This window comes from Quercus lobata, chromosome 4 (genome assembly GCF_001633185.2).
Source record: "Quercus lobata isolate SW786 chromosome 4, ValleyOak3.0 Primary Assembly, whole genome shotgun sequence".
NCBI lineage: Eukaryota > Viridiplantae > Streptophyta > Magnoliopsida > Fagales > Fagaceae > Quercus > Quercus lobata.
Genome location: NC_044907.1, coordinates 85,769,265 through 85,780,233, shown reverse-complemented (window position 1 = coordinate 85,780,233; position 10,969 = coordinate 85,769,265). Strand labels below are relative to the sequence as shown.

The 10,969-nt window shown below is 32.5% G+C and overlaps 1 pseudogene; it reads left to right on the top strand.

Moving 5' to 3' along the window:
• The first annotated feature begins 212 nt into the window (after positions 1-212).
• Positions 213-9,138, top strand: LOC115986029 (annotated as a pseudogene).
• The last annotated feature ends 1,831 nt before the right edge of the window (positions 9,139-10,969 follow it).

Sequence of the window (10,969 nt, the reverse complement as noted above, 5' to 3'; positions counted from 1 at the left end):
TAGAGGGATAAGCAGCCACCTGTCGCCTGATGTCATAAATGGGAAATCGTGGATTTAGAAGCATCAGGAGCATGTTGGAGACAGGTGAAAAGACGTTACCACATGGGAATGAGTATGTCACGTGTGTATTCTGTTTGTATAACTAAAACTTTGCTTTTACCTCAAAGTTAATAGCAAAAGTTTTAGGGGGTTATTGTGGGTGCTTAAGGACTATGGATGAAGTTGAAGAGTTGCAATATTGGTGTGGAGATGTCACGAGCCTGAGGAGGAAGGTCTCCCGAGGAGGAGAAGGGGTCAGTTAAAGGACTCGGAGGCACTCTAAGTGGGAAGAAGGATCTAAAGAAAGAGAATCAATGATCATAGGGGAAGTTTCCGGTTTGGAGTAACCTGTTGCCTTCGCATTAAATGGTGGACAACAGCTTTATCAACTGCATTGATGAGGAAGTGACCTGAACAGTGTAAGTTACAACTAAGCAGACTTCTTCTACCACTTTCTTCAGATGTAAAAAGAGACAAATGTCATGAGGGGAGATATGTTAGGTAAAGATGGAAGGTTGAGATGTGAGGGAGGGAGGAGTATATAAGAAAAAGAGGGTTTACAGAAGAAAAAAAAAAAAAAAAAAAAAAAAAAAAAAAGGGATCCAGATACAAGTATCAAGATATAGTAAAGAAACAAGAAGAACACTTAGTGAAGAAAGTGAATAGTAACATTTATTGTAGAACAGTGGCCTCCTCGGGCCAGCTTGTAGTGAGAAATGAGCTCTTCCATTTAATAACATTTGCCTTTTCTTCCTTATTTTCCTCCTCGGGCAGAGCCCCCCTTAGTTGTTGGTTTCTCTCTCTTACAAATTCATTGTTTTGGGCCACGGTTGGACTGTTCTAATCATTATTCTAAGTGCACTTGGGCTGCTAGTTTCTCTGGTCCTTATAGGTGCTTTAGGACATTTATTAATATACTATTTAAATTTTTTTTTGATATCACTTTCTTAAAGAAATATAAGAAGTTATAAAAAAATAAGTTGTTTTCTTCTTTTCTCATAAAATAATTTTTAAAATATTCTATAAATTAATATCATTAAGACATTGATTAACTTTTTCAATATTATTTAAATAGTATAGAGAAAAAAATATAGACAGAGTTAGGTGGAAACTACTTTTAAAAGAGTAAGCAAAATGAACTTTTACTCTTGGACATTGGATGGAAATATACCTAAACAGCTAGAAAAGATCTAATACATTTTTTTCTCAAAAAAAAAAGATCTAATACATTCCACCGACTCAAATTACTATAAGTATCATATTTGTAACAATCCCACCCTCATACCACAATTACAAACAATATCTTTGTCAGAATCTTTGATTTAGCTCGGCGATCTTTTGGAAGAAAAAACAGACAGCGTTCTGCAGGTATCATCAGCTTTTTTTTTTTTTTTTAATTATTATTATTGTAATTAATTTGGACTTTGGAAAAGGCTGGTACTGGGTCTGATTAATATTTTTGAGCTATGTTCATGGTCTTTAGCGGGCTTTGAGTGCTTGATTTAGGCGTGATCCTGATCATAATTTTTTTTATTATCTAATTTATCTCCTCCTAGATCATTAGTTCCATATTTTTATTCCAAGATCATAAACAAACCAAACGTGACCATTACCAACGTGACCCTTATTTTCATAATAGACTATATCTTTAAAAATATTATAAAAGATTTTTTTAAAAAAAAATTATGAAGGATTTAAAATAATTTCTCCCCTCAAAACCTCTTTTTTGCAAAAATAATATTACTTTATTATTTATTATTAAAAATAGCACTTTGGGAGAATAATTTAGGAGAACAGCTTCATCGTAAAAATCGTGGTTGGCTTGAGCTGATCGTGGTTGATTTAAATGGTATAATTGCACTTAATAACATACACTTCAACTTTTTACATTGAGATTATGTTTGTAAAACTTGATTAATTGTATGTTCAAAATACGATTTTATCACAAGGCTATTCTCCTAAATAATTTACTACCCAAATAAATTGTGATGATTGGCTCGTTGGCCCAGGCCTCCGAACCCCTCTCACCCGTTAGAGGAATAAAGAGAGGCCAGGGGAAATCATACACGCTGATTAGATTTATTGCTCATGCATATATCTATTGCAGATTAACTGTATGAGTGAACTAATTGACATATATATCTCTTTGTGTTATAGATGTCTGACCATCTGGTGAACCTCCTCGAAGAAGCTAATAATACTCTGAAAGAGGTAGTTGATGCAGATAAGAAAGGCAAAGACGATATTGCCATTAAAAATTATAAGAAGGCATTTGAGCAGTTAAAGCATTATAGAGAGGAATTTGACAAGCAATATCTGCTCCATTATAAAAGGGCAGAAGATATAGCAAGAGGACGAAATCCTGGATCCTCTATAACTGCCACAGCACAATTATGGCGTTTCCCTACGGACTCGTCCCCGAAGTTGAGTCATTTTGTGAAGTTGAGTAATGTAAAGTTGGGTGATGTGGGTGGACTTGAGGATTGCAAACGGGTATTGAGAGAAGCTGCCATATGGCCTGAAAAGTATCCTCAATTTTTTACTGGTAAGTTCCTCCTCCATCATTGTATTTAACTTTTGGGTTTTCTAATCTCTGCTTTTAGTTAGTTTATCTTGATATTCTTAAGTTTCAATTCTAATAAGAATGGCTGGGTTTTGATCCTCTGTTTAGGGAATCGAAAACCATGGAGGTCTGTATTACTATTTGGTCCACCTGGATCAGGGAAGACCCTTCTAGCAAAGGCAATTGCAGCAGAAGCAAACTTTCATTTCTCTAGGTAATATTTATATGGACTTTATATGTTTACATTGAACTTGCAATATAAACTTATGTTATGGACACATAAAAGTGAAAATTGTTGTACATATGTACAAAAAGTGGAAAATATTATACACTTTTTACAAATGTGTTACAACCTCTCATGTGTTTACAAAGTAAATTTACATAACAAGTGCAACTTAAACATATAACTTTCCTATTTATATTTTTACCAAACCCAATGCCAATACATAGAAAACAAATGAATTACAATAACTGATGATGAAAGAATTATACATGGAAAGAGATAAAAGAGCTAATTTTCATCTTCTAGCAAGTGTTACACTTTGTCTAAGAATTCATAAAGGAATGGAAATGGAAATAATGGAAGGAAAATGTTTTTAAATAAAGGAAATGAATGGAAAATAATAGAATATAATGGAATTAAGTAATCTTGTTTGGATGTTTTAAAATAAATAAATGAAAAAGAATGGAAGATAAGCAACTATATTTGGGAGTAATATAGAGAGTAATGAATGAAATTATTTTATGATGATATTACTATTAGACCCTAATTTTAAAATAAATGATTGAATATATAGGAGTATTTTGAAAGTTTCACTTAAAATTTCATTAAACTTAATTTCATCCCCTTTGATTACTCCCAATTTTGGGGGAACAAAAATTGAGCTCTTGAGGGACTAGAGAGGAATGAGTCTTCTATCCATTTCATTATTTCCCACTTAAACTTTTAAATAAGAAAATGAATTTTCTATTCCCTTGATTAAAACTTCCAAACAAGGGAATGGAAGGAATATTTTAAAAATATTCTTTTCATTCCATTCTCTCCTCCCAAATGAGGTGTAAATGGCAATACATGTTGTTAATTACACTTACCAGTTCATTACTCACACTCCCCAAAATATAACCAAACCATATTAAACTCCCCCTCATCTTTTCATCAATAGAAGCTACTCCAATTTTTAAACAGATTTCCTATTTCAAATTCTATCTTTTTCTGTATTCCCACTTATCCATCTTAAAATTTTCATTTCTGCTATACTCATTTTATGGATATGTTGCTTTTTAAAAACATCCAACATTCAGTACCATAGAGCATAGCTAGTTGTATACTAGTCTTATAAAATTTTCCCTTTATCTTAATAGTTATTCTCTGATTACATAATACTCATAATACGCCTCTCCACTTCATCCCTCCTAATCTTATCCTATGATTGACATCCTCTCAATCTCTCTATTTTTATGAATTATTAATCCAAGGTATCGAAAGTTCTCTCTCTTTAATATCCGTTGACCATCAAGTCTTATCATCCATTTGTTTATGTTTTTTTTTGTTTTTATTGAACTTATATTCCATGTACTCCGTTTTAGTTCTATTAAATGAAAGTCTTTAGATTTAGAGCGTCTTGCAAAATTTTGAACTTTACATTAACTCCACTTCTAGTTTCATCCTCTATACCTATATCATTTGCATAATCCATACACCAAGGGACTTCCTCTTGAATTGATTTAGTGAGCTCACCCCTCACTAGTGCAAAGATATATGGGTTTAATGTTAACCCTTAATGCAAACCTATAGTGATCACTTGTGATTCCTTAACTTGTTTACACACTAATTACAGCTTCGTCATACATATCCTTAATCAACTTAATATACTTTAGAGGAACTCTTTACTTTGCCAACACCCACCTCATAACCTCTTTAGGAACTCTATTAGATGTTTTCTCAATATCAATGAAAACCATATGAAGATCTTCATAGGTCTCTCTATTTTTTTTCCATTAGACTTCTATGTAAGTGAATAGCTTCCAAGGTAGATCGTCCTAGCATAAGCCCAAATTGATTTTCTGATACTAATGCTTCATTCTTAACCTATGTTCAATCACTCTTTCCCAATGTTTCACTCAAGTTTAATTTCATGGTACTTTGTACAGTTTTGGATATCCCCCTTGTTCTTATAAATAGAAATTGAAGCCTCCACTCATTAGGCATTTTATTAACATAAACTCATAGGCTTAAACCTTTTGGACCAAGTAGTGTCCCTATTATTATATTAACTATTCAATTGGAAACTCCCTAAGGTATTATTTTCCCAACAAGTGGAATTAGCTAGGGTCCAAAGTGGTGTGCAACGAAGTTGGCTAGGTGTTCAGAGTCTTGATTCTTTGAACAAACGTACAATTTCTATCCTCCATTGGGTTATCTAGATTGCTTTACATTAAAAAGTTTATCAAATAACTTTTCCATCTCTCTTTATTTTTTTTTTCTTCTTTTACTAACACTATATGATTCTTATCTTTGATGCATTGAACACCATTCAAATCTCTTGCTTTCAATGTCCATTAGTTGAGATGACGAACAAAAGTCTTTAAATTTGGATTTAATAGATTAAATATTCTTGTTGAAATCTAAGATATTTGAGTTTCAGCAAATGTGGACTTGAGTTCTTAATATTTTATATTGTTGATTTAGTTTCCTTACTTCATATGGTTGGGTCTTTGGTTCCTTTTATATGCTTTTCAAATGCAATTATCACATTATTGGAATGTGTTGAATTTCTGAATTCATCATCTACGCCATTATGCTTCAATTGATTCCCATTTCCGATTGTTTTATTCTCTACTTCTTCCAACCAGTTATTTTCGGGTGCATTTATTACAGTTCATGTACAGATTTCCCATAGATGTAGATGTGTTTGCTTTACAATCATTTTATATAGATGGAATGTTGCCAACACATTTACATGGGTACTGTTTATACACAGTATTTCTCCATCGGACATTGTGTCTAAATGGATGGGAGAGAGTGAACAGCAAGTCTCAGATCTTTTTCAAGAGGCTCGTGAAAAAGCTCCCTCCATTATTTTTATTGACGAAATTGATTCCTTATGTGGCCAACGAGGTAAAAAGAATGAGAATGAAGCATCTCGACGAATCAAATCAGAACTTCTTGTACATATGCAGGTATTTTGTTTTCATTAGAAATAAATTTAGAGTGATTTGCTCCAAGCTTAATTTTTATATATTATAATTCACATGCTTAGATTAAGATCGGGGACAAGTAGTTCGCCAATAACTTCTTTTAGTTTATTACTATTCTGTTCAGTAAGAATTTTTTACATTTCATGATATTAGTTGAAAGGCATCTTATTGAACATTTTTATACTTATAAAATGGAATTTGTGGGATTTGATGAAAAATTGAACTGAAATGTTTAGTATGGGTGACCTAACTGAAGGTATTTAGGCTTAAGTAACTTCAAATCATGTATGTGGCCCAAAGAAAGGCTATTTTTTCTTTTGAATTTTAGGTTTTAATTTTTCTTTTTGTTTTTCATTCTTGTATATATGTCTAATGAGTTGAGGAGAAGTACTTTAATAGCTATCTACAACTACAAGAACAATGAGGATATTCAAAACTGTACAAATTACTGTAAAATTAAACTTATGAGTCACTCTTTGAAACTTTGGAAAAGAGTGATTAAATATAGGTTAAGACATAAAGCAAAAATATTAGAAAATTAATTTGGTTTTATGCTAGGACAATCTACCATGGAAGTTATTTTCTTACATAGACATCTAATGGAAAAATATAGAAGCTTGTAAAGATCTTCATACGGTCTTTATTGACCTAGAGAAAACATATGATATGATCTCTAGAGAGTTTATGCGGTGGGTTTTGGAGAAGAAAGGCTTTCCTCCAAGTATATTAAGTTGATTAAGTGTTTGATGGAGCTGTAAGTATGTAGTGTGAGAATAAGAGGGCGTTTGGGCTGGACGTTTTCTTGCTGATGCACGTTTGCGTTTTCCGTGTGGGACCCACGCTACAGTAACACAGCAAATACCTCCCTTTTTTTTTTTTTTTTTTTTTTCTCGTGTTTCAAGAGTGATCAATTACTGTGCAGCCGTATATGTGGACTTTTCCAGTGTGAACAGTGCATTTTTGCACTGTTCACGGACCCACAAATTCCACTTTTCACAATTTTTTTATTAAAAATGGGTCCCACGGTACTATTCACATATTTAAAAAATATTTCGCTACAGTGTTTTTAGTTTCAGTTTTCAGTTTCAGCAAAAATAAGCTCAATCCAAACGGATCCTAAGTGAAAGCATCACAAGTAAGATACTATGACCTATTATTATATATTTGGAGAGACGCTCTAGAATCTAAATGCTTTCGATTAAGTTGAACTAAAACATAATATATGGAATGTAAGTTTAGAAAAGTATAAATATAGATGAAGGAGATATAAAATTCAATGATGAAGAGATACTAAAAAATAAGAGCTCTTGATATCTTGGTTAAATAATTCATAAAGATTGAGAGATTGAAGATGATGTAAATTATAGGATAAGAGCATTGTGGATGAAGTAGAGAAACAAAAAAAAAATTAATATATATATATATATATATATTTTGTGATAGTAGAATACTTATAAAGTTAAAGGAAAAGTTTTATAAGATTGTTATAAGACTAGATATGCTCTATGGGGCTAAATGCTGGGTTGTTAAGAAGCAACATATTTATAAAATAAGTATAACTGAAATGAGATGGTTAAAATGGATAAGTGGAAATAGAGGATTCGAAATGAAGAAATCCACAAAAAGATAGGGGTGACCTTTATTGTTGAAAAGATGAGGGAGAGTCACTTGAGATGATTTGGTCATACTCAAAGGAGAGCAACTAATGCACTCGTAGGAAAAAGTGAGGTCAATTCAGGTTGAATGAAAGAAAAATAATAGAGGAAGACCAAAAATAACGTTAATAGAAATAGTAAAAAATGACATCAATTAAGGAAGTGACAGAGAGTATGAGTTTGAATAAAATAAAATGGAGGAAAAAAATACATATGGCCGACCTTGATTAATCTGTTGAAGATCATAGTCGACCCCAAAAAAATTAGGACTAAGGCCTTTTTATTGTTGTTGTTATTATTATTATTGTATGCATTCTGTTAATTACCAATTATCCCAAAAAGTTTAAACTATTAGGAAAATATATATTTAATCATTTAACCATAACTGTAACACTTTCCGTAACTTGTGGGTCTAAATTCCCCGTAAAAAGTGGAGGCTCAATAAGGGAGAATTTAATATTTTAATTGAGAGGTAGAATGAAGACAGAGATTGAATCTAGGATCTCCTGTTCTGATACCATGTTAATTATTGATTGTTCAAAAAGTTTAAACTATCAAGAAATAATGAATTTAATCACTTAACCATAATTCTAACATATATCTTGTACTAGAGTTGTACATTATTTATGATTAAATTTATTAATTAATTAAAAAAAGGAATTATTAACATAAAATAGATGAGAAGATGACCAACCATTTCCTTGTTGGCCTTAAAATTAATGGCAGTGTAGTTTGCAATGCAGTTCATAGTAACTTTATGTTTTATTAAATAGTTAGAGTCCGAATTTGGTAAGGATATGGTGTAAAACCAATGTTTTACACTATCTAATAAGAGATTCTGCCATATAAGATTTTACTTAAAATTTAATACATCCAATCACACCTAATAACATTTTAATAAACTCTTAATTTGGTTGAATTTTCAAATGGATATTAGAATTGATTGTGTATGATTGTACTTATTCTTTAATATTTTATAAGCTAATGTGTCATGTTGGGATTAATATTGAAAAGTGTAAAACATGGTTTTACACTATATCCTTATAAAATTTAATCTCAAATAGTTAATACATGACATTATCATACGTTGTTTCCTTCTACTTATTTACATGTAATCTTGAAATGGAAATTTCTTCAATACATTTCAGGGTGTATGCGACGGTGCGGAACATGTTCTGATTCTAGCAGCCACAAATACTCCTTATGATTTGGATATGGTAAGTAAAAAATAAAATACTTCTGACATACGGCCATGGATAGAAAAGATTTTATGATCTAGATTGCTTTAGGGTTGAGGCTAATGCAAAGTTAACGTAGGCCATACAGAGGCGTTTTGAATGCGAATCTATATCCCTCTCCCAAATGACAAGGCAAGGAAACGCATATTTGAGGTACTTCAGTTCTTGTGATGCAATGAATTTGAAGAATCAAAGCAACTCACTGTACTTTATGCTTTTGTAGTTTATGTCTTGTTTAATATCCTCCAGTTTTTTATTTGAGCAGGTTCAGATTGGGATTGGGATAACTCCTAGTGAGATCTCTGAAAATGAATTAGAGAGTTTAGCTAAAGAGACAGAAGGTTTCTCTGGTTCAGATATATCCTCTTACGTAAGTGTCAATTTGACATTAGATGTCAGTATGTCTCCAAAGTGATTATATGACTAAAACCTGTTACTTACTCTTAGGTCAAAGATGCACTATATCAGTCTATTCGTCCAACTCTTAGGAAACTTGAGAAAGACGGACAAAATTCAGAGGTATGGACTAGCTAGGAAACTGATGTTCAAGACAAGAAATCATTTCAAAAAATCATGTTTTTGGCTGAATATAAGTAACTTAATTATGGATAGAATTCTTGAAGATACGTAGACTGCCTTTACTTTAGTAGTTAGTAAATTTATGGGAAAGAGAGAATTCTTGGTTTACATTTACATTTATAGACACACAAAATGTGCACATATAAGTCAATAAAAGTTCGAAAAAGAAATATATGTATATATATATATATATATTTTTTTTTTTTTGAGATAAGAGATAGAATTTTATTTATTACAAAGTATAAGAGGTACACGGTACACCACCTGGGCTGCATACCAGCACCAGGGAAAGAAAGCCATATGCAGAAAAGACAAACTACCCAGATATCACAGCGCCACAGGCTTACAATATGGAGAAAACCATGCTAGAGCACTGATAGAGAAAAAACTAAGACAAAAGACAAACGAAGCCCAAGTCCCACGCACCACAATACAAACCCAAGTCCCACACACCAGAACACAGCTTTCAAAAAACAACACCACAATACAGATCTGTCAAAAAACAGAGACTAAGAATTATTCATGGCGGCCAGCAACCTCTGATACCTGCCAGGAAACCGAGTGCCCCTTCCCGGATTACTTTAGGATGTTGCTGAACATGTTCAAAGTAATATTTATTTCTAGCATTCCATAGCGCCCGGGATATTGTCGCCCATCTATCCAACTCCATCTCTGGTAGCCGATCAACAAGCATCCGGAACAGAGCAAATAATTCCCTAGCATCATTGGGACATTTATGAATTTTACCTTGGCAAATCGCCCATACATTTCTTGCTAAAGGACACTCCAACAAAAGATGGCCAACAGACTCTGGTTTTTTTACAGCAAATCTCACACCGTGGGTCAACCATAACTTCCCTCCGATGCAAGTTTCTTTTGTTAGTAAAATATTGGAGCAAGCACGCCACACAAACATACTTACCTTGGGTGGAACTTTTAATGCCTAAAAGTCCTTATGTAAAATAGGATTTGAAGAAAAACTCAAAAGAGGGGAGGGTGTTAGTATACTGGAAAGAAAAAGAAAAAAGAGCGTGTATCACTCAATTGCATTGATTCATGTTTGGTGTTGATTTTCTCTTTCTATTAACATAGGCTGATTTTTTTTTTTTTTTTGGTCTAGTTTGTTTGTAGTAGTATTTTTTAAGACCCCTACGTCCACTTTGAATTTTCATATTCATTCGTGTCTCTGGAAATTGATGATTTGCAGATCCAGGTACCAAAGATCGAATTTGAACATTTTAGGAAAGTGAGAGAGAGACATAAGCCAACTGTTGATAAAAAAGACCTTGAAAAGCTTAAGGAGTTCAAGGAAGAGTTTGGGGTTTCCGGTGAAATGTAGAGACACGTTGGTTGTTGTTGACTTCCTGTTTTTTTTTTTTTTTTTTCCTCTTAGAAACTGTTATCCGTATGCTAGTGTTATCTGAATTTATCTCGATGAGTTACGTGTGTCAGTTCTGTTAATTAGAAGCTTTCCAACCCGTTTGCTTTTTGTCCTACTTTTTATATTACAAAAATGCAATAAAACTAGCTTTTCTTTAACAAATATATTAACGATATAAAAAGAGCCAATAGACTTCAAAATAGTTTTAGAAATAGCGTTTTGGTTTAGTTATGTTTTTAGACTCACTCTAATGCTACTAAAAAACTTTAATTTCATACTTATTCAAGGAATTTGGCCAATCTGGCGAGATAGGTTT